Source organism: Gekko japonicus, unplaced genomic scaffold, assembly GCF_001447785.1.
Source record: "Gekko japonicus isolate JY-2015 unplaced genomic scaffold, Gekko_japonicus_V1.1 scaffold1053, whole genome shotgun sequence".
In the NCBI taxonomy this organism is placed as follows: domain Eukaryota; kingdom Metazoa; phylum Chordata; class Lepidosauria; order Squamata; family Gekkonidae; genus Gekko; species Gekko japonicus.
Genome location: NW_015177042.1, coordinates 207,801 through 232,590, shown reverse-complemented (window position 1 = coordinate 232,590; position 24,790 = coordinate 207,801). Strand labels below are relative to the sequence as shown.

Below are 24,790 nucleotides of genomic sequence, written 5' to 3'. Positions count from 1 at the left end.
AAGTGCAAATCAGACCTCCTTCACTGAGTGTTAATGAGATCTTCCTCTCAAGAGCCAGTTTGGTGTAGTGGTTAAGAGCAGTGGACTCTAATTTGGAGAACCAGATTTGATTCCCCACTCCTCCACATAAAGCCAGCCGGGTGACCTTGGGTTAGTCACAGCAACTCCTGCCTCACAGGTTGTGGGGAGAGGAAGGGAAGGTGATTGTAAGCCGCTCTGAGACTCCTTCAGGTAGTGAAAGGCGGGGTATAAAATCAACTCTTCTTCTTCTTTATTACCAACAGGAGATGATTGGGAAAATGAGGAGGATGAGGAGCAGCAGCATCAATCGCCAGATGAAGTCAAGAATGAAGACTTGAGAGGAAACTTCAGAACTCAAGGCAGACCCAAGAAGCGGAAAGGAAGCCACATAGTCGAGAAGATGGATCAACTCATTCTTTTCCAAGAGGGGGACTTCCATGAAGCTATTCACATGGCAGAGGAAACATACAAGTGCTTGGTGTGTGGAATGATCTTCTCAGATAAAACCCAATATAATGGCCATTTGCAAATGCAGAGTGGAAAGAAGACCCATCAAGGCTGGGAGTGTGGAAAGAGCTTCCTTTGCAGAGCAGAGCTCCTTAAACATCAACAGACACAGACAGGAGAGAAACATCAAAATTTCTCAAACTGTGTTGGGTGTTTCCCAGAGAAATCAGACCTTATTAAACACCAAAGCATCCATTCTGAAGAGAAGCCATTTATCTTTTCAGAGAGTGGAATGACATTCTCTGATGAAAGACAGGGAAATCTACGTTTCCCAAGGAACACTATAATGAAGACATGTAAATGCTTTCGATGTGGAAGGAACTTTAAATACAGATCACAGCTCCTTGTACACCAAAGAATACACACAGGGGAGAAACCTTTTGAATGCTCGGAGTGTGGGAAGAGATTCAGTCGGAGTAACAATCTTCTACAGCATCAAACAACCCACTCAGGGGAGAAACCTTTTGAATGTTCAGAATGTGGAAAGAGATTCAGTTGGAGCAGCCATCTTCACAAGCATTTAAGAACTCACACAGGGGAGAAACCTTTTGAGTGCTCAGAGTGTGGGAAAAGATTCAGTCAGAGTGGCCATCTTCACCTACATCAAAGAATCCACACAGGGGAGAAACCTTTTGAATGCTCAGAATGTGGAAAGCAATTATGTGACCGTAGCAATTTTCAACGGCATCTAAGAACCCACATAAAGGACAAACCATTTGAATGCTTAGAGTGTGGAAAGAAATTCAGTCATCTTGGCAGTCTTCAACAACATCAAAGAAACCACACAGGGGAGAAACCTTTTGAGTGCTCAGATTGTGGGAAGAGATTCAGTGGGGCTGATAGTCTTCAGCGTCATCAAAAAACCCACAGGGGTGAGAAACCTTTTGAATGTTCAGAGTGTGGAAAGAGATTCAGTCAGAGTTGCCATCTGCAACAGCATTTCAGAAGCCACACAGGGGAGAAACCCTTTGAATGCTCAGAGTGTGGGAAGAAATACAGTCAGAGTTGTGTCCTTCAAAAGCATCTAAGAACCCATACTGGTGAGAAACCATTTGAATGCTCAGAGTGTGGAAAGAGATTCAGTCAGAGTGGCCATCTCATACTGCATCAGAGAACCCACACAGGGGAGAAACTCTTTGAATGCTCAGAGTGTGGGAAGAAATACAGTCAGAGTTGTGTCCTTCAAAAGCATCTAAGAACCCACACTGGTGAGAAACCATTCGAATGCTCAGAGTGTGGAAAGAGATTCAGTCAGAGTTGCCATCTCCTAGTGCATCAGAGAACCCACACAGGGGAGAAACCTTTTGAATGTTTAGAATGTGGAAAGCGAGTAAGCGACAATAGCAATTTTCAACGGCATCTAAGAACCCACAGAAAAGAGAAACCTTTTGAATGCTCAGAATGTGGAAAGAGATTCAGTCAGAGTGCCGATCTCCTACGGCATCAAAGATCCCACACGGGGGAGAAACCTTTTGAATGCTCAGAATGTGGAAAGAGATTCAGGTTGAGTGGCCATCTTCAACAACATCAAAGAACCCACACAGGGGAAAAACCGTTTGAGTGCTCAGAGTGTGGAAGGAGATTCAGTATGAGTGGCAGTCTTCAACAGCATCAAAGGACCCACACAGGGGAGAAACCTTTTGAGTGTTCAGAATGTGGAAAGAGATTCAGTCGGAGTGGCCACCTTCACAAGCATTTAAGAACTCACACAGGGGAGAAACCTTTTCAATGCTCAGAATGTGGAAAGAGATTCACTCAGAGTGGCCATCTTCACAAACATTTAAGAACTCACATGGGATAAGGCTTTTGAATGTTCAGAGTGTGGGAAGAGATTCAGTCACAGTAGCACTCTTCAAGGACAGCTAAGAACCGACACGGGGGATATGCCTTTTAAATGCTGAGAGTGTGGAAAGAAATTGTGTGAAGGTAGCAGTTTTCCATGGCATCTAAGAACCCACACAAAGGAGAAAATGTCAAGGGGAAAACCCCTTTATTCTTTGGTATCTGGGCCAGGTGTGGCATGGCAAGGGACTGGCCCCACTGGGCAAGAGACACAGACAGCAGCTTATGCTAAAGTCTATTTTATTGGCTCTTCAACTAGACAATACAGAAAGGGGGGGGAAACTGTTGTAGATAACAAATAGATCTCACGGTGAAGAAAGAAAAGGTGTATTCTGAGTGTGGATGGAGATTCACGGCCAGGCCAATATCTCCTTAACCATTGAGGAATCCACACGGGGAGGAACTTCATAAATACTCACTGTGTAGCAAGAGCTTGAACCAGAGATCCAGCCTTCCTGTTTCTCAGATAATCCACACAAGAGCAAACCTTTCCTCTAGTGGGTCCTGATGAGGCTCTTCTTTGAATGCCCAGGTATTGGAGGCTCAGAAATCCTCCAAAAGTAGTTATGTGAAGAAGAGCCTTTTAGAGATTGCCCTCCTTCAATTTATCTGCCAAGTTAACTCCTTCTGACATCTGCAAAACTGGCCAAAAACATAGCTGTTTTCCAAATCCTGTGATGAAATCAAGGATAGCAGATATCTGTGGATAGATTTCAGGGGGTCCATGAACTTGGATAGGGGGGGAAATTACCTCATTATTTTCACTAACCTCTAACTGAAGTTCAGCATTTCCTTCAATTATGAATCTAGGCAACAAACCACAGTAATATTAGCAGAACCTGTGATTTTGGCACCCAGAGAAATCATAGATTTTCTCATATCACATTACAGTTGTTGCAGATATCTCAAACTATCTTTTAGACTCCTCAGTACTCTGAAATTAGGGAACTGTTAGGCCTTCTGATAGATCACACATGATTGCAGTCTTCCTGTCTACAGATGCTTGTGTGATGTGGCCAGCTAACTATAGGGCAATTCTTCAGTTCTCCACCTTCTCATTGTTCAGCCACAAAACGGTGAAGTTAGGAGTTCTCACATAGGTGACCCAGAAATCTACATTGATTTTCATGATTCCCTATCTACAGTTGTTTTTTGATCAATATATGGAAGGAAGTGAGTTGTTTTCAGGGTGTGTGGCTATGGTACCATGAGGAGCGCGGGGCGACTTACTCAATGAACTTTTTAAACACAAACTCCCACTCCCTAATAAACAAGATTAATAACCCTGGAAGTTGTTTCAAACTGGCCTCTATATCCAATTTTATATATATCTAATTTTAAAAAGATCTCTACTCCTTCTTCTGCCAGTAAATTCTCTGTTAAGAGCTGTAGTCAATGGCACATCGAAATATGACAGCATCAGAGACAGGCTCTGGAACAGAGGGTGAGTCAGAGACGTCAGAACAGGAATATCAGGATTAAAATTCCCCATAGCGGAGGGATATTGAACATGCTATGGACTCAGTGAAGGCAGAAAAATCGGCTGGTATTGCCAATCTGCTTGACTACAATTTAGACCTACTGGTGGAAAGATTAGAGGATGTGGAAGCTATGGCATCAGCAGCCATTGATCTAGTGACCTCTAATAAAGAATATTTAACTGTGATGGGAAAACAGCCTTCTGCTTTGGAATGTGAAAACACTGTAATAATGAACAAATTAACAGAGGTGCAGAACAGGCAAAGGTGCAATAATATTCCAGTTGGCGGAGTGGAGGAGCTGATGGGAAAAGATTATTTACCTGTTTTCATGGCTGAATGGTTAACATCCATGCTACCAGAAATGCCGATAGCCGTAACGGAGTATTCACAGAACTGTTGCCCCCCAAATAAAAACTCAAGCCTCAAGAGGTTATTATCTTTTTTATCACTGTATGTTGAAATAAGCGGTCTTCTGTGGTTTTAAGGGAAAAGAACAATTATACCATAATGGCGTCCCGTGCAAATTTTACCAGATTTGGCTCCTAAAACTCTAAGGCAATGTTAGGAATACTCTATGCTATTTTACTGCTATTTTACTGCTATTTTAAAAGAAAATGAGTCAGATTTAAATGTTTCCCATTTGCATTGAGTATTCATCAAAAGGGGAAAACATTCACAGCTTCAAACATTAAGGAAATGCTGAGTATGTTTAACAGATTAAAGCTTCCCCCTAACATACCTTCGTAAAATGGTGAAAAACTGAAGATTAATGATCAAGATAAAGAGGAAGGTGAAAGACAGGGGAGGGAATGGCCAACTATCCAGAGAAGGAAAAAGGCAAAAGCTTGGAAAGTTTCTGGTTCTAACAAAACACAAGGCACTGACAGACTGCTTGCAAAGCAAAGCAAAACCTGAGAAATGACTTTTGTTTAATTGAAGGCACAACGCCTACATTTTTTATCCCAATGAATTAACTGTAATCCTATCTGTTGTAATCTACTATTAATAGTTTTGTTCATGCAATGTTATAATTAGAAGTAGGCCTATCAGTGATAGATATTAGAGGAAGGGTTTGACTTAACAGTTTTGTTTCTTTCATTTGTAGAAAGTGAAGTAATTAATATTATTAAATTATTATTATTATTGTTATTATTATTATAAGAGACCTTTTACCCTTAATTGAGTGCATAAGATAAATATCTGTGCTTACCTTAATGAAGTAATGTTTTCTTGTTTTTCGAGCTTTAGATATTTTTCCACATCTCTTCTCCTCTCCTGCATCATTTCTTCTCTCTATTTTTTGCTTTTGTTCTCCAGCGGTTTACCATTATTTATAAAATCACTAGAGAGGAAATAATAGAAATAGGACTCCTGTCTCTTACCCTGGAATGCAAAGATTAAGGAAACTGACATCTGTCACTGCATAGTGGTAGGTAGGACATCTCCCCCCCCCCTTCAAATTAGGGGCTTTTTTTCTCACCCCATATGAATTGCAGGTGGCATCAAGGCCTTTCACTACATCATAGCAGTGCAAGAGGAAAGCTAACAATGCCACCTGAGTATTTGTTCTTTGTATTATGTTTCTTTTGGGGTTTTTTGGTATGTCTCTTCTCTATTCTTCTGTGCTTCTTCTGGCTGATAGGACTGAATAAGATTCTTGATCCTGATACCAATGTCTAATTATATAGTAAATAACAGTATTAATTTAGTGGCAACATCCTTGAATGTTAATGGCTTTGCTGACTCCATAAAAAGAGCCAGAAACAGAGCATATATTTGAGAATTTCAACCAGGTTTTCTATTTCTGCAAGTAGAGAAGCTTAAGCAAACAGATGCTTTGCTCCTAGGATCTGCTTGGGCAAATCAATTTGTGGCACCTGGGTCTACAATATGCTGAGTGGTTGTGATTCTAGTGCGTTCAAAGATTGATTTTCAACCCAATAGGATTTTGAGAGGCCCTACAGGTAGATTTATTTTTGTTGAAGGTATTCTTGGAGCTTCCCAGGTAGCTACCCTTGCATCACTATATTCCCCAAACAATGGCCGATTAGAGTTTGCTCACAAGATTTTTAGAAAATTGGAAAGTTTTTCTTCCTCCATAAAAAATAATAGGGGAGGGGAAATGAATGTTAATTTGCAAGTATCCCCAGTGTTACTTCGCAATTGTCATGTGTGCCGTAAAAAACTGAAGGGGGGAAGTACTCCTGCTCTCTGTAAGGCTTATGGTCTTCTGAGGATAACTGAGCTATACGGTTTATGTGAACTATGGCCAGAATTACATCCATATGATACCTCTCATTCTTTCTACTCCGCAGTTTATGATACTTTTTCAAAACTTGATGGGATTCTTATATCTAAGGAGGCTTTACACTGGAGTACTATATGCTTCATGTGTTTAATTCTGCCATATGCTAAATAAATAATTGTAAAGTCAATTGGATTGTTAAAAATCACAGATCATGTCCCTGTCACAGCAGGTATTGATTTGAGACAGACTAGTCCAAAACGCACTTGGCTTTTTAACCCAGTTTTACTGACGGAGGACAATAGTAAGCAGAATCTCAAACCAACAATGGAAAGGTAGTTTCAAGAGAATTTTGACACTTCTATATCACCCACTCTTAGTTGGGAAGCCATGAAAGCGTGAGGGGGTCCTGTATTCAGAATTTATCAATACCAACAAAACAAAGAAGAAAACAAAATCATGATAGAGAAGTTGAAATCTGTAGGTTTACAGAAATATATAAAAGGATGGGATCCCGTTTAGATAACACAATATTAGAGCCAAAAATATATGAATTAAATGTATTCGATATTAATAGAACAATAGATAAACCTTTACTAAATGAAGATATTATGAATTTGAAGGGAAGTGTTCTAAATTGTTAGCAAACAAAATCAAGAGTGTCCAGCAAAGGAAATCGATCATGTCTGTTAAAAGTTGAAAGGGGAAAATGGTTAACATCTGATCCACTGGAGGAAGCCCGAGAGAGTGTGAACGCCCGCCACCTCAGCTAAAAGCCTGGTGGAAGAGCTCCATTTTGCAGGCTCTGTGGAACTATAAAAGGTCCCGGAGGGCCCTGATCTCATATGGGAGCTCATTCTACCAGGTTGGGTAGCAAGATGGAAGTTTCTGGGGCTGGGAACCACTAGAAGATGCTAATTTGCTGATCGTAAAGTTTTCCGAGGCTCATAAGGGGAAAGGCAGTCTTGAAGATATGCAGACCCCTGGCCGTATAGGGTTTTGAAGGTAAGCACCAGCATATTGTCTCTTGGCGGGTATTCCCCTGCTGGACCCCCGAGGTTTAGGGTTTCCTTAGATACGAGTATAACCTTAAAAGAGATTCATGTGGCAGTTTGTTCATTAAAAACAGGCTCTGCACCTGGATAAAATAGGTTCGCATCAGAGTTCTACAAGAATAATTGAGATATTTTGGCCCCTCATTTTCTTGCTCTATTTAATGAGATCATGGAGGAATCCCTATGCCGCCTCCTTGGTTGGAAGCTACATTAATTTTAATGCCTAAATAAAGACCCCACATCTAGGGAATCTTACTGTCTGATTTCTTTTATGTATACAGACTATAAGAAAATGTTTACTAAAATAATTAGTCTTCAGATTGAGAGCTTGTATTCCAACTTTCGTAAGTCCAGGTCAATATGAGTTTATTCCTAAACATTGTATTGTGGATGCAGGTAAGCAGGTTTCTGGTTTTGCAGAACTTTAGGCTTGGGGGCTACAAGTGTAGACTAGACAACTTCAATCAAGTTCAAACTGTCCATGGAAAACATCAGTCTGCCAAAGGGGTCCATGGCACAAGAAAGGTTAAGAACCCCTGTGAAAGAAGGAAATCCTTGCCTTGGAAGGAGAAAAGCAGCTGGCAGGAAAACCGGGCAAGAGGTGTGGGAGAAAGAGAGAGGCCTCTTCTCCCCACATGTATCTAGGAGGGGTGAGCCTGCTGCTTTTGCATGGGGGTGCATCTGAAACAGCAGAGTGTTCTTGGGTGGGGCTTAGAGGGGGGATTTATGCAAGGGACCCCCCCCCCCAAAGCAGCAAGGTGAAGGGTTATGGTGGTTTAAGGTGTGGCTCACAGTGGGTTGCCAGTCCCAAGTGGGGCCTGGAGAACAGAGATCAGTTATTAAAGTTTTCTTTTTTTGCTACATGTTCCTCTAAGAATACGCTATATCTGTCCTTTTGCTCATGTGGTTTATATTATGTTGGCATGTCCACATGTGCTATTAGAGCACATTTCCTTGAACATCGAGGATTAGAAATAAAATTATTCAAGCTCCTATGGTGGAACATTACATTCAAGCTGGACATTCTGCAGAAGGTATAAAATATGTTATTTATAAACATCAGATAAGGCCAGAGATATCAAAAGACATTAATCTTATTCTTTTACAAAAAGAAACTCGTTTTGTTTATGATCTTATGCTCCATATGGCCTAAATCAACAACTAGATTTTTTTTGCTTTTATCTAGGTGTCTACCAGTTGGATGTCAATTACATTGCTAATGTGGATTTCACTTTAAGCCTCATACTTACACCTGCAGCTAATTAGCTAGTTTCTTTCTTAATACTGTATGGTGCTGTTAGTTTTGAAGAACCTCTTGGTTCAACATGAGAACTGCAAATCTGCAATAATTTTGTGAATATATTCTGTGAAATCTGGGTGAGTTGACTTTATCATGCAATACTGTATATGGGTTTTATGGACGGTATATGCATTTATGTAGCAATTTGTTTCAGTCCCAAATACTGCCTGGTGCTCCAGTTAGATTTAAGAACCTCCTGCAGCTAATTATCCAGTTTCTTTCTTAATACTGTATGTTGCTCAGTCAGTTTTGAGAACCTCTTGATTTAGCGCTAGTTGAGAACTGTTGGTCTGTAATACTTTTGTGAATATACTCTGTGAAATCTGGGTGAGTTTTGACTTTATTATGAAATATTGTATATGGATTTTATGGACTGTATATGTACTTATGTAGCAATTTGTTACTGTTCCAACCAATGTTCCCTCTAAGCTATGGAGTCTCGTGAGCAAAAATTCTACTTTGTGAGCTACTGGTATTAAAGTTGTGAGCGAGAGATTTAGCTACTGCATAAATTAGTTTGCTCTGGAGCCATCCTTCCTGAACTAAGACAAAAATGTGTGAGCCGGAGGCTAACAAACTGTGAGCCAGCTCACACTAACTCAGCTTAGAGGGAACACTGGTTCCAACTAGTACATGGGATTCAAGTTAGTTTTGAGAACCTCCTGATTCTGCCCAAATTGAGAACCGTTGGTCTGCAATAATCCTATGAATATATTCTGTGAAATCTGGGTGTTATGTATGTTATGTATGGATCTCATAGATTGTATATGTACTGATGTAGCAATTTGTTTTAGTTCCAAGTTATTTGCACAGCTGCTTTGATCTAAGAGGAAGACAGATTGAAATGCAGGCATACCTGGGAAACATGTATGGCTGTACACTGGCCGCACAGGAAATTCCCGCCTTATATCAGCGACATCATTTTGTCACGGGAGGTCTATCGACACTTTTTGCATGTCATCTGAGGGTGTGGTGCAATATCCATACATATGTATTGTGTCATGTTCAAGAGCTATTATTGTTGCGAAGTAGTGCCTGGGAGCATAGTAACATTGTAGACAGTAACTTTTTGGGTTGTGACCACTGAATAAATTCATTTTTATTTCAGTTCAGAATACATTCATACTGTTGACGTTTTTTCCTTAGCGTTTTCTTCCTTTTTGCATACTATATGCAGGTTCCCCCTTTATCTTCTCTGTCACTGAAAGAGTAACTGGAGAACCACCTTGCCCACATCTGCATCCTTGCTTGAAGGTCCAACATGTAATGCTTCTCAAACGTGTATTCTACCAACCACATTGCAGCTTTGCAGTTCTCCACAAGCAAGACCTTCCTGTGGAACGCAACGAAGTAATCTTGCACCATGGTGGAATGTGCTGTCTAATGGATAAGGTTTCTCAGCTGCCTCATAGCAAGGGCAGATGGCAGCTACCACCCACCTAGAAAGGGACTGTGAAGAGGCAGCCCTTCCCTTCTTATTTGTATTTATTTATTTATTGGACTAGACCACCTTCCCACATGCAGAGGGTTCAGGGGGGCAGTGGACAACATTTCGATAGATACATTTCAACAAATGCATTTATAATGAATTTAGAAACAGTTAAAACAATAAACAGATCTAAGGTTATTTCTTAGGGCCCCGGTAGCACATGAATAGGGCCGTATTCATTCAAAATGGCTTCATTCTATCAACATAGAACAGCAGAGCCCTCCTGATGTCTAGAGTCGTTAGCAGCCAGATCCCTCCTGTGGAAGGGAAGTCTGGGACCAGATGCCCCTCTTGAAAATTTCACACACACACACCCCCAAAAGCACATGTACTGTACAGCCTGGCCTAGTAGCAGGAACAAAATGGAGCCGGTACAAACAGAATGGATGCCAGCCAGGTAAGTGCTTGGGAACTATTTTTGGAAAGTGAACTAGGACAGCTGACCTGCTAATGGCTCTCCTCCCCACCCTAAAAGAGATACTTCTTCTCAACAATGGGTTTCTCAGGAAGATAACACCCTACCTGGACCTCACCCCGTCCACACCTGCTCATGCTTCCTCTTTTGCCCATTCACCTTAATTAATGGACTATTCATACCACTGATAGCCTCTCCCATCCCGAATTCAAGGGTCATCAGGGAACTTTTAACGACTTTAGTTTACATCACACAGAACATTAGCCCCACTCATGCAAAGTGCCACAAACTTCCACAGGTCTTTGTTCACCCTGGGAACGCCAATCAAGGAATTGTTTTAGGGACACACGTCAAACTGCCCCAGGGCTAATTTTTCCTATAACAGGACACTCTACCCTGTGCAGTGTGTGTGTGTGTGCTCTCTCAGCACTAAACATTGCACGCCCGCACTCTGTGGGCTTCCTGCTTCTCTTCGGGGCAGAAGAGCGCCTCAATTCACCAGCATCACACTGGCAAAGGAGGCCACCCTTCTAAAGCCCCATGTCAAGGAGCCTTTCGCACAGGCTCTGGGCGGGGGAGTGACGGACAATCGCACCCCTCCTTATCGCTGGCACGCAGATCGTGCATGTGCCTTTCAATTTTCATATTTGGCTAATATCAAATGGGCCATATATAATAATTGGCACATAGTTGCACACCTGCCAGGTTGTCTAATTCCCCCAGATATTGGTTTTAGAAGGGACGAGAACCTTAGGAGCATCTCCCAACATAGGAAAGAGGATAGTAACATAGGTATTGTAGGAAACCACAGATAGATGCAAAAGGTGTGCTGCATATAAATTTATGGTTGAGGGCAACACTTGTGAAGAATCTTCTAAAAATATAAAAAATTTCCCGGAGGTCTGGGAAAGGCATCTGCTAGCGTGTTGCCATTGACTGGAAGCAAAAATCCTACTTTGTGAGCTGCTGGCATTAAAGTTGTGAGCAAGCGATTTGGCCGCTGCATAAATCAGTTTGCTCTGGAGCCCTCCTTCCTGAGCGAAGACAAAAATGTATGAGCTGGAGGCTAAAAAACTGTGAGCTAGCTCATACTAACTCAGCTTAGAGGGAACACTGGTCATGATGGTGACAGGCACTGTGAGGCCACTGTACGCCATATCCGTGTCCTTAGTACTATGTCAGCTCCAGGTACTACCGCAGGGTGAAGAATTATGTACTCTGAGCCTGCTGGGCAGAGCTCAGAAAACCAGATGGATACAACAATCTGATCCCTCTGCTACCAGCTTCCCTATTGCCCTGCTCAGGAGGGGGAAGGGAGGAAAGGCATAGAACATCGTCTGTAACCAAGGGATTTGGAAAGCATCTCCCAGTAAGGCTAGGTCACTGCCTGCTAGAGAACAAAACTCAGGTGCTTTCCTTGTCACCTGTGTGGCAGTCAGGGAAGTGTCAGTGCTTTAAATTGAGTCCAGTCTAATGGGCAGCCAGTGTAGTAACTGTAGAATGGGAGTCATATGCATGCTCCATCTTTATTATTATTTTTGCTGTCAAGTCACAACTGACTTATGGGAACCCTGTAGGCAGGTTTTCAAGGCAAGGGGCATTTAGTGGTTTGCCATTCACTGCCTCTGTATCATGACCCTGGTATTCCTTCAAGGTTTCCCATCCATGCTATTGGATGGCTGCCCAGATACCACCCTGCATAATTTGGCTGAGGGTTTGGAAGCCATGGTAGCATGGTTAAGAATTAGGCTGAGACTGAATCCAACAAATATGAGGGGGTGGCTTCAGGGCTGGGGCACAGACTTCCCACTCTCGACAGGGCACCACTAACACTGGCACAATCCATCCAGAGTTTAGGCATGGTCCTGGAGGCCCAGGTCACAAATTTTGCCAGGTTGGTGTAGTGCCAGTTTGGTGTAGTGGTTAAGTGCACGGACTCTAACCTGGGAGAACCGGGTTTGATTCCCCACTCCTCCACTTGCACCTGGCTGGATGGCCTTGGGCAAGCCGTAGTTCTGATAAGAGCTGTCCTTGAAAAAGAGAAGTTTCTGTCAGAGCTCTCTCAGCCCCACCCCCCTCACAGGGTGTCTGTTGTGGGGAGGGGAAGGGAAAGGAGTTTGTAAGCTGCTCCAGACTCCTTTGGGTAGTGAAGGGCGGGGTATAAATCCAATCTCTTCTCTTCTTCTTCTCTTGGTGTTTTTCCATCTTCACCAAGCACCGCAACTAGCCCCTTTCCTCTCGTGCCCCAACCTAGTCACAGTAATCCATGCAATGGTCACCTCCAGATTAGACTACTGTAACTCACTCTCGGCTGGCCTGCCCTTGAGACTGACTCAGAAACTCCAGCTGATCCAGAATGCGGTGTTGCGGGTCCTGACAGGAACACCATGGATGTCACATATATTACCAGTGCTGTGTCAGCGACACTAGCTTCCAATGGAGTACCCAGTCAAGGTCAAGGTTTTGGTGTTGACCTTTAAGGCCTTGAATGGTCTGGGACCTGCATATCATCGGAACTGTCTCCTCTGGTATGTCTCCTTTTCTTCCAACTTACCCACTTCGGCCTCCACCTTAACCTGCCTGCGAGACGGAAGAACAGTCCAGAGTGGGTTTATATTAATTATGGATGCCATCTGGAGACTACTAAATTGAAATTGACTGACTGTTGATATTAAGGTCTTAATGTTGTTTTTAATAACATTACGATGGTCTTTTTAATCTGCTGTAAATTGCCCAGAGCCCTGTGCACTCAGGGATTGGGCGATCCAGAAATTTAAAATAAAACAAAAATAAATAAATACTAGCCAGGGCCAACCCTCTTTAATGTCTGAGATATGACGAGATTGGGCTAGCCTGGGCTATGAATCTAGATCCCAATAATAGCTGAGCTGCTGCACTTCGCACCAGCTGGAGTTTCTGAATTGATTCTGAGAGAAGAACAATGGACAGTGCATTACGATAGTCTAGTCTGGATGTCACCGTGGTGTGAATCCAGGTGGTAGGGGTGCCAAATGTGGGCGGGGGGTGGGGAATCCCCCGCTTTGAAGCCCCGATTTCTGACGCGGCGGAATCGGGCCCGGGGGAACCCGCCCATGGCGTGCGCATCACTAGCAAGTGACGTAGGCACACTGGGCACGCTGGGGGCGGGGCCACGGCCATACAAGGGAAAACTCTATGGTTTTCCCTTGTATAGCCGTAGCCCCACCCCCAGCGTGCCCAGCGTGCCTACGTCACTTCCGGGTGACATGGGCACGCACACCCCCGACGCCAGCCGGGAGCCCCCTGCTCCCGGCCGAGAAGGATTTGGCAACCCTACCAGGTGGCCAAATCAGCCATATCAAGGTAAGAGGCTGTCTTATGGGCTAGGCTGAGTTGGGAGAAAGCATTATTTGGAGAGGTGTTAACTTGCTTCTACTGCTGGATCTGGTATAACCCCATGGCTCTTAATCCTCTCTCCTTTCCCTGCCTTATTCTCTTCTTCTCAGCCATTCACCAACCTCCCTTTTATGTGCTCCCCCACTTCAGTTATATTATATTATTTATTTATTTAATTTATATTCTGCTTTATTCCACAGTGGGGAACAAAGGAACTTGTACAATTCTTCTTTGCTCCTTTTTATCCTCAAAACAATCCTGTGAAATATGTTAGGCTGAAAATATGTGACTGGCCTATGTTCACTCACTGAGCTTCCATAGCAAGATGGGAATTTGAACCTGGGGCTCTGAGACCCTACTCTGAAACGTTAACCAATACAACACACTGACTTTCACAGGATGACTGCTGTTGAACAGGATCTGCAAAAATATAAGGGAACAAGCAGAAGAACCACTGTGCCTGAATAATGAATGCAAAATAGAATACAAACAGGGCTATTTTGGGGCAGGAACGGAGTTCCAGCTGGCTTCAGAATTGGCCACACCCACTACAGCCAAAACCTCTGTGTGTGTGGCTACAGGGGGAAGGCCTGGAAAAGAGGCCCCCCCCCCCCGCAACTCTGAGGCGAGTGGGCCAGGCCCCTCCCCTGGAAGGATCGGGGAAGCATTTAAAGGTGTGGTGGTGTGGCCTAATATGCCAACGAGCCATGCTGTCAGGGGTGTGGCCTAATATGCTAATGAGTTCCTGCTGGGCTTTTTCTACAAAAAAGCCCTGAATACAAATAAAATGTAAACAATTTTTGGAATTATTTTCAAACTTCTTTCAAGCTATTTGTACATGTTTGAACTGTTTTACTGTAGAATGTTAATTTGATTTCCAAGTTACATAATATAATAAACCACGTCAAAGGAAAAGGGTAAATTGCACAGGACCTAGCAGCATACAAGACAGGTAGTATCAAGTCACCCAGAGGCTGCTGCTAGGCCTAGGGTGGCCAACCTCCAGGTGGGAACTGGAGATCTCCCAGAATTACAACGATACTCCAGGCGACAGAGATCAGTTCCCTTAGAGAAAATGGCTGCTTTGGAAGGTGGATTCTGTGCCATTATAAATCCCAAGTCACTGTCTGAATGGGCTGTGGTAGACTGGCTAAAAGCGAACAAACTGCAACTAATCCTTGAAAAGGAGAGAATAAGGCAGGGAAAGGGGAGAGGATACGGGGGTTGCCAAGAGGAAGGAACAAGGGAATATGAGGTGCCCTCCCAAGTCGTTGAGGGTTCCCTACCATGCAGGTTGGCCTGGCACAGTGGCTGGCACCACAGAATTAGGCCACAGTTTTCCTAGACAGGGGATGCTGGGAAAGGGAAAGCTGAAGACAGAGGGACAGAAAAATATAGGTTAGCTGTGGGGATGGCAGGAGAGAAGGAAGGACGAAAAGAGGAGGGGTGATGAGGTCTTTGACTTAACAGCAGAGTTCAACACGGTCAACCATGATCTTCTGGCCATGCCTTGCCGACATGGGAGTTTGTGGGGTTGCCTTGAACTGGCTTACCTCAATTTTCCAGCGGACCTAGGAGGGTATCCTCACACCATCCTTTGGTGTGTGGAGTCCCCCAGGGAGCAATCCTCTCGCTGATGTTATTTAACATCTATATGCATCCTCTCGCCCAGCTGGCGTGAAGTTTCAGGCTGAATTGCCATCAGTACGCTGAAGACACCCAGCTGTATCTGTTAATGGATGGACGGACAGATGGACACCGGCCCATCTAATTTGGCAGAGGATCTGGAGGCCATATTTGGATGGCTCAAACAGAGCCGACTGAAACTGTGTCCAGAAAAGACTGAGGTTCTCTGGCTGGGCAGGGGTGATTCAGGGTAGGGGTGCCATCTCCCAGCATTACATCTTTAACACCTGTTCCAACCACCAGGAGCCTAGGTGTGATCTTGGATACCTCCTTTTCAACAGAGGCCCAAGTCACAAACGTTGTCAGTCTGGCATTTTTACAGTTGTGCCAGGTCAGGCAACCGTCCCCCTTCCTGTCCTCCTCTGATCTCGCCACAGTAATCCAAGCAATGTTCACCTCCAAGCTGGATTACTGTAATGACCTCTATGTTGGCTTACCCTTGAGATTGATCTGAAAATTGCGGCTGGTCCAGAACACAGCAGCCACCTCTGACTCCTCAGAGCCCCCCTTGTAAGCCTTGGCCTAGTCCAGGTCATTTCTAGCTCATGGAGCCCAGGGTGGCGTTCACAGCAGGAGGAGGGAATCTTACTTATCCCTCAAGATTCTCTATGACAGAATCTCAGGGTGGGGTGGATAACTGGAATTGGGGAATTCGTGTCTGAGTTAGTGTGAGGTAGCTCATAGTTTTTTAGCCTCTGGCTCACACATTTTTGTCTTAGCTCAGAAAGGATGGCTCCAGAACAAATTAATTTATGCAGTAGCCAAATTGCTTGCTCAGAACTTTAATGCCAGTAGCTCACAAAGTAGAATTTTTGCTCACAAGACTTCACAGCTTAGAGGGAACATTGGTCATGATCTGGGCTGTGCCAGTAGAGGCCTACTAGGCCCAGGGAGCCTGGATAGCAGTAGGTGAGGCTGGGCCTACAACTCCCAGAAGCCCCTGGGAGGTTTTGGAGCCAGAATGGACCAATAGGAAAACAGGAGGGCTGGGAATAAAAGTTCTGGAGCAGCAGGAAGAGCTGTTCTTTCTTCCAGAGGGCAGAGCCAGAAGAAAGGCTGCTGCAGGGGAAAAACCCTCATCCTGGGGGAAGGGTGAGTAGTGTAAGGCCACTTGAGATAGTGAGCTAGGGAAAGTATATTTAGGGCATTTGATTTCTTTTCTTTTCACCCACTTACTGTTATTATTCTGCACCTTGTTGTTTGACCTCCTATAAAATAAACTTTTTCCTTGTTTTACTCTGCCAGGTCCTCACGCCTGTTATTCAGCCTAAAGGGAGGTCTGAAGGTCTTGGGAGGGTGCTCTGGCCTTCTCAAGGGAACCTAAATCCAGAGTAGTGGCAGCGTCAGGTGACACCCCACCTGAGCCGTGACAGTGTCCCACAACATTCACCTGTCAACTCTATGGACACTGGTCCATTTCCACAATACTAGACTTTTTGGGGGGGTCTGACCCCTCAGAACTTACCGAGTTGTTGGGTTGGGGGACACAACCTTTTCTTTTCGACCCAAATAAATTCTACTGCCAGAATGCTTTGGGCTTCAAAGTGGTGAGACCCCAAAAAGCTCACAGCAGCCTGGACAGGGGAGGGGATTAAGGTTAAGTAATGCCTTTCTAGAACTGTTTGTCATAATTTTTTTAAAAAAAATTAAAGATGCCAGCTGGTCACACTATGTTTATGCCAGCAGCCGAGAGGCTATAAATATCAGTTACCCTCAACTTATGGATTTCTTCAAAGGATTTGGGAAAGGAAATGTTTTTTGCCAGTTTTGTAGATGTCAGAAAGAGTTAGATTGGCAGATAACCAGAGGTAGTGAGTTTCACAGAGGAAGGCAACCACGAAAAATGCTCTCCTTTGTGTAATTGCTTTCTGAGTCTTAGTTTCCAATTTCTGGGCATCTGAAGAAAACCCTCATCAGTACCAGCTATAGGGATTTTTCATCTCTGTATTCCTTCCCTAAAGAACATGAAGATCAGATCTGTGCCACAAGCTCTTGCCACACACTGAGTATTTATGAGGTTCCTCCCTTGTGTGGACTCCTCCTGGCTAAAGGAGACATGAGCTGATCTTGAATCTCCTTCAGTCAGGAGAGCCAATCCTTGTTTTCTTCCCTGTGGGATGTATTTGAGGACTTCAAACATAACTAAAACTCCTTCAATAAGCTAAAGCTTTTTTAATATTTCTTTCTGGTTAGGTAAGATTTCTGTGTAGATTCAAGCTTTCTACAAGAGTTTATATAGTTTTGATGCTTTATATGGTCTAAGGTTGCCTTTTTGTTGTGAAATAAAAGTAAAGCTCTTTTCATAGGCTAAGCAGTTACATGGTTTCTGCTCATGTGAGTTCTTAGATGCTGTAAAAGATTTCCATGCTGAGTGAAACTTTTCCCACACTCTGAGCACTCAAAAGGTTTCTCCCCTGTGTGGATCCTTTGGTGCAATTGAAGATGGCCACTCTGAACGAACCTCTTTCTACACTCTGAGCATTCAAAAGGCTTCTCCCCTGTGTGAGTTCTCTGGTGCACTTCAAGATTGGCACTCCTACTGAATTTCTTTCCACACTCTGAGCATTCAAAAGGTTTCTCCCCCGTGTGGTTTCTTCGATGCTGTTGAAGATGGTCACTGAATCTGAATCTCTTTCCACAGTCTGAGCATTCAAAAGGTTTCTCCCCTGTGTGGTTTCTTAGATGCTGTTGAAGATGGTCACTGAATCTGAATCTCTTTCCACAGTCTGAGCATTCAAAAGGTTTCTCCCCTGTGTGGGTTCTCTGATGCCGTTGAAGAGTGCCACTGTGACTGAATTTTTTTTCACACACTAAGCATTCAAAAGGTTTTTCCCCTGTATGGCTTCTTTGGTGCCGTTGAAGATGGCTAATCCGAGTGAATTTATTTCCACACTCTGAGCATTCAAAAGGTTTCTCTCCTGTGTGGGTTCTTTGGTGCTGTTGAAGAGTGCCACCCCGACTGAATTTCTTTCCACACTCTGAGCATTCAAAATGTCTCTCCCCTGTGTGGGTTCTCTGATGCTGCTGAAGATTCCTCCTCTCACTGAATTTTTTCCCACACTCTGAGCATTCAAATGGTTTCGCCCCTATGTGGGCTCTCTGATGCTGTTGAAGATGGCTTCTTCGACTAAATCTTTTTCCACACTCAGAGCATTCAAAAGGTTTCTCCCCTGTGTGGGTTTTCTGATGCTGTTGAAGATTCCATCTCTCACTGAATCTCTTTCCACACTCAGAGCATTCAAAAGGTTTCTCCCCTGTGTGGGTTCTTAGGTGCAGTTGAAGACAGCTACCCCAACTAAATCTCTTTCCACACTCTGAGCATTCAAAAGGTTTTTCCCTTGTGTGTATTCTTTGGTGCACAAGGAGCTGTGATCTATTATTGACGTATTTTCCACACTGAATGGATGTACTTCCCTTCATTACCCTCTTCTTTGGAAAAAGCACATTACGCTGCCTTCCATCTTTCTTCTCAACCATACAGCTGCCTTTCTTTCTTTTAGGTCTGCCACAATTCCTGACATTTTCTTTCATGTTTTCATTTTTAATTCCATCTGGCAACTGCTGATCAAGTTCCTCACCCTCCTCATTTCTCTGATTATCTTGTGCTGGAATAAAGAGAGAGATCCTATTAACACCTGGGAGGGCAGGTAAGGTCCAAAGGCATTTATGTGACTGCGGAAGGAATGGACTGATGGCCTTCGTCTTCCTCCAGCTTTCCTGAACTTAACCCCCACCCCCACCTTTCCCCAGAATATCTAGTATTTAAGAATACCTCATCCCCTGAAGAGCCACAGCTGAGCTCTTGCCCACAAGGAGATTCAGAGCCTCCAAATTTCAGCCTCCCAGAAAGCCTCCTTTCCTTCTTACCCAGCGGGCTGTATGATTGTACCAAACCAAATGTTGCTCAGAAGTGAATCAGAAATCCCCCATGGCCATTCCTTACCTGTTCCCTTGACATATCTGTGAAAGATACTCACTCTCAGCCAGCTCATCTGGGAAGGAAATATGCTCTTGGGAACTCTCCAGCCTTTTGTTGGATGTCAGGCCGTTTGTCTCCACCATAGTCTCTCTTACACTTCTGGCTTCTTTCACAGACAGACAGACAGACAGAAAGAGAAAGTGATAATTCTTATATGAGGAAGGAAAGAAATTCATAAGTAAAAATTCTTCTGGAAGGATGGAGCCATGGTCAAGAGCCCACAAACCCAACCACTATAAGGGGAATGGATCTGTGAGGCAAAGTCTCCTAGTTCCACCATGGGTTAACTTTTTTATTAAGTAGCCTGGTCTGACTTGCAGGTGTTCATGATTTGAGTTTCCCTGCAGCTAACATCCTTATCTTTTTCAAGGCCAGGGTCTGTCTACCTTTTCTCTTTTGAGCCACCTTCAGTTCCTCTTATGGAAGGAAGGTGAGATATGAATATTTAAATTAAGGGGAGGAATTGCCCTCCATGAATTCCTCTAACCTCCTTTTAGAGATATCACAGGTAGGGGACACTGAGTACTTTAAATTAACTCTGTGTTGGATGAAGAAATATTTTTCCCCTGACCTGAACTCTCTACCAACCAGTTCACAGTGTGCTCCAATCACATCCAGGTACGATGAGCCCTTACCATAGGAGAGGGCATCTTGGGCACCCTCATGGGCCTGCGCCCTCTGCCCTTGCTCCAAGGAAGCTTCTTCCACCTCAGGGAATGTAGCTTCTTTCTTCACCGATGGTCCCGACATCTGAAACAGCAGTGAGGGAGGGGGTAAGAGATCGAATGGAAAAGAGACCAATGAATGGATCCTGCCCCTCTCCCAGACTCTGCACCCTTCCATCTGCAGACCTGGTGAGTTATCTGGAGGGATAAGAAATTCTCCAGTAGAAGAGCCTGCTGAAGGAGGCCGTGAAATCTCCCATTTGGACTATTAACACTTGAGATTATGTCTGGCAGGGAACCTTTAGGTTAAGGCCAGATTTCGTTGTTTGAATTGGACATATTTGGAGGGAATCCCCTCGCCTGCTCGGCCTGCCTCTTCTCCTCTGCCTGACTCAGGAGGAAACCTTCGGCCAGGGCCACTGCCTGGAAACTGGTCTCTGGCCCACATCTTCTGACCCAGCACCGCATTTCCTGGGGCATTAAATGCCAACAGTGCCCTTCCATTCTCTACATAGGGCAAACAGGCCAAACCCTACGCCAAATCTGACATCAAGAATCACAACACTGAGAAACCAGTAGGAGAACACTTCAACCTTCCAAGACATTCTATGGGAGACCTCAAAGTAGCTGTTTTATTGGAAATGAATGTCAGAGACAGACTAGGAGATTGCTGAATTACAAGTTATTACAACTCAAGACAATGGAACCCCCAGGGCTTAACAGAGATATCAGGTTCTTATCTCACTACACATGTTAGAGTTGTTCCATTCTTGCATCTGTTTGTAAACTCTTTCATTATGTGCCTTGCAAATATGCTGCTATTCACAGGTCTGACTAATTGCCTTGTCATTCCTAAGAGTTCTTAAGGAACTCAAATGTGAGATTGTTGCTCTACTCACCCGTGTACGTAACCTATCACTAAACCAGACGCTCTACCAGGAGACTGGTGAGTAGCAAATGTGACACCTATTTTTAAAAAGGGATCCAGAGGGGAACCAGCAGGGGTCATTTCCTGCAGGAGCACACAGGAGCGGAGCTCTGGCAGTAAAGAGCCCAGGGGGCGGGCACATGCAACAAGCCCCACCCCCTGCTCCCAGCAGCCCTCAGTCAGAACAAGAAGCAGCCAGGTAAGTTGCAGAGCTCCCACCCCCGGTCCAAAACAGTCTAGTGGCACCTTTAAGACCAAGTTTTATTCAGGTACAAGCTCTCCCTCCTCTGTGAGGACAGATCTGCACATTGCCCCCCCCCAATAGCTAGCAATCCAAAACAGTCCAGTGGAGCCTGAGCGGTGGGTGTTGCCTTCTGACACACTGCTGGGGGTGTGGCATATGCAAATGAGTTATGCTAATGAGGTCCTGCACCTCTTTTTCTATGAAATGACCCCTGGGAACCAGGAAATTACAGGCCAGTCAGCCTAACACAGGGTTGGCCAAACTTGCTTAACATAAGAGCCACATAGAATAAAAGTGAGATGCTTGAGAGCTGCAAGACATAAGAAAGTGGAAAGAAAGCAAATATATGTGGTGGGGGGGAGAGAGGTGGAAAGAAAGCAACTTTAACTTTAAATGCATCCTCCAAGCCCTCCCCCCACAACCCCCCTGGCTGACTTGGTGATGGGATTTAAAGAGACCAATGTCTTCTCCAAGCAGGCCAGTGGGGGGGGGGGATTTGAGAGCACATTTAAAGTAACGTTGCTTTCTTTCTCTGCTCCCCTCCCCCAAGCCTACCCAGGGAGATGAACGCTGGCTGGGGAAGGGAAGACTGATCAGGGAGGCATGCCTCCCCTTTGCTTCCCTAGCTGCCCTGCCGGGAGCGGCACAATATGTGTGACAGAGCCACATGTAGCTCCCGACCAGTGTTCCCTCTAAGCTGAGTTAGTGTGAGCTAGCTCACAGTTTTTTAGCCTCTGGCTCACACATTTTTGTCTTAGCTCAGGAAAGATGGCTCCAGAGCAAACTAATTTATGCAGTAACCAAATCACTTGCTCACAGCTTTAATGCCAATAGCTCACAAAGTAGAATTTTTGCTCACAAGACCCCACAGCTTAGAGGGAGCATTGCTCCCGACCTGCAGTTTGGCCGACCCACCCTAACATCTATCCCAGGCGAATTAGCAGAAATTGTAATCAAAGATAGAATTGTTAGGCACATAGGACAGAGCTTGGTGAGGGAAAATCAGAATGGCTTCTGCAAAGGGAAGTCCTGCCTCACTAGCCTTTTGGAGTCCTTTGAGAAAGTGAACAAGCATGTACCCAACGGTGACCCAGTAGACATTATATACCTGGACTTTCAACAGGCTTTTGACAAGGTACCTCACTTGAGTAAACTTAGCAGTCATGGCATAAGAGGATGGATTCACTTACGGATTAAAAACTGGTTAAATGACAGGAAGCAAAGAGTAGGAATCAATGGACTGTTCTCACAATGGATGGAAGTAAGCAGTGGGGTCCCACAAGGATTGGTATTGGGGCCAGTACTATTTAATTTATTCATCAATGATATGGAACTACGGGTGAGTAGTGTTGCGGCTAAGTTTGCAGATGACACCTAATTATTCAGGATGGTGAAAGAGAACCTCCACAAACTTGGTGAGTGGGTGACCATGTGGCAAATGAAGTTCAATGCTGGTAAGTATAAAGTGATGCATACTGGGACAAAAAAGGGACCTTGCTGAGATTGAGAGGGAAAAAGATCTTGGGGTCATAGGGGAACCTCCACATTCAGAGGCACTAATCCTCTGAATCCCAGAGCCAGGAGTCAACATCAGGGGAAGGCCTCAGCCTCTATGCCCTGTTGTTGGCCCTCCAGAGGAACTGGTTGGCCACTGTGTGAGACAGGAGGCTTGACTAGATAAACCACTGGTCTGATCCAGCAGGGCTCTTCTTATGTTCTTATGAAGGCCTCGGCCTCGACGCCCCTTTGTTGGCCCTCCAGAGGAACTGGCTGGCCAATGTGTGAGACAGGATGCTGGAGTAGATGGACCACTGGTCTGACCCAGCAGGGCTCCTCTTATGTTCTTAGGAAGGCCTCGGCCTCTCTGCCCTGATGCTGGCCCTCCAGAGGAACTGGTTGGCCACTGTGTGAGACAGGATGCTGGACTAGATGGACCACTGGTCTGACCCAGCAGGGCTCTTCTTATGTTCTTAGGAAGGCCTCAGCCTCTCTGCCCTGATGCTGGCCCTCCAGAGGAACTGGTTGGCCACTGTGTGAGACAGGGTGCTGGACTAGATGGACCACTGGTCTGACCCAGCAGGGCTCCTGTTATGTTCTTAGGAAGGCCTCGGCCTCTCTGCCCTGATGCTGGCCCTCCAGAGGAACTGGTTGGCCACTGTGTGAGACAGGGTGCTGGACTAGATGGACCACTGGTCTGACCCAGCAGGGCTCCTGTTATGTTCTTAGGAAGGCCTCGGCCTCTCTGCCCTGATGCTGGCCCTCCAGAGGAACTGGCTGGCCACTGTGTGAGAAAGGATGCTGGAGTAGATGGACCACTGGTCTGACCCAGCAGGGCTCTTCTTATATTCTTATGCCTTAATCCAGTTTTAGTAACATTTATTGCGCCATTACGTATGCATCTTGACTCTACTTAGCTCTTCCTGGCAACACCCTCCCCTGCCCTTTACCTAGACGTAATGGTTGGTGATTTCTGTTCTAGTGTATCTGAAGAAGTGTGCATGCACACAAAAGCTTATACACAGAATAAAGCTTTGTCGGTCTTAAAGGTGCCACTGGACTCAAACTCTGTTCTGCTGCTTCAGACCAATATGGCTGCCCCACCTGGTTTTAAAAAGCCTTAGTGTGTGTGTGTGTGAGAGAGAGAGAGGGCAGAATGGCAGCCGTGGGGAGGCTGAGGTATGGGAAATAACCCCGATGTGGATGGGACCTGCAAAAGTGTGCGTTTTCTTGCCTGCACAGTGAGCAAAGATGCTTTCCCAAATTTGGAAAACACTACAGCCAAATTGAGGGGGTGGGGTGGGTGCACAGAAAGTACATAAGTTCGGGATGAGGTCAGGTGGATGCTCCAATAACCCGTCTTTGTGGAAGCAGCCACAGAGCAGCTGGATTCAAGTCCTTAGAGATGAACCAGAAGTCTGGCCTCGAATCGAGCTGTTCTACTGAAGACCAATGCAGCTGCCCTCAGAAACAGCCTAACAGCAGTTTAAACAGCGGAAATTCACCCTTTAGGCAACTGGCTTTTGAAAAGCAATCCTGCTGCGCCCTCTGCTGCAGATGAGATGTTTGTCCTGACAACTTTTTAAAATGTTAAAGACGTTTGCCACTGCTGAAGACTGTAATAGCTTGGGGAAAAGACCGAATGTGTGGAATTTAATAGCAACCACACAGACATTCCGTTTCCTACTCTATTTGGATTGCTTGCACAAATATGTTCCTGTCAAAAAAGCCACGGACTGATTGTAACGGTTGGCTGGAAATCGAGTCCAGTAGTGTGGATGTTATCCTGGCTGAACAGCAGGTCATCGGAGTGCCAAGAGACTCACAGAAAAGAGTCTCACAAGTGGTCTATAAATCAAGTGTCAGTGGCACCCTGCTTCTGAGAAGGGATCCACAAGGAATCCAGCGAGCAGGCAGATTCTCGCACCTTTGCCACGCTGCTAAGTCCACAGCAAAGGGTTCAGGTTCATCTTGACCCTCTGCATCTGGCATCTCCTGCAACCAAACCTGTGCCCCATGCATAAGCGGAGCCCCTAAAACCAGTGCCCCCCCCCCCCCAGT

General features: G+C 44.9%; 1 pseudogene; it reads left to right on the top strand.

Moving 5' to 3' along the window:
* The window catches only part of LOC107124586, a 175,474-nt pseudogene that overhangs the window by 71,010 nt on the left and 79,674 nt on the right, over positions 1–24,790 (top strand).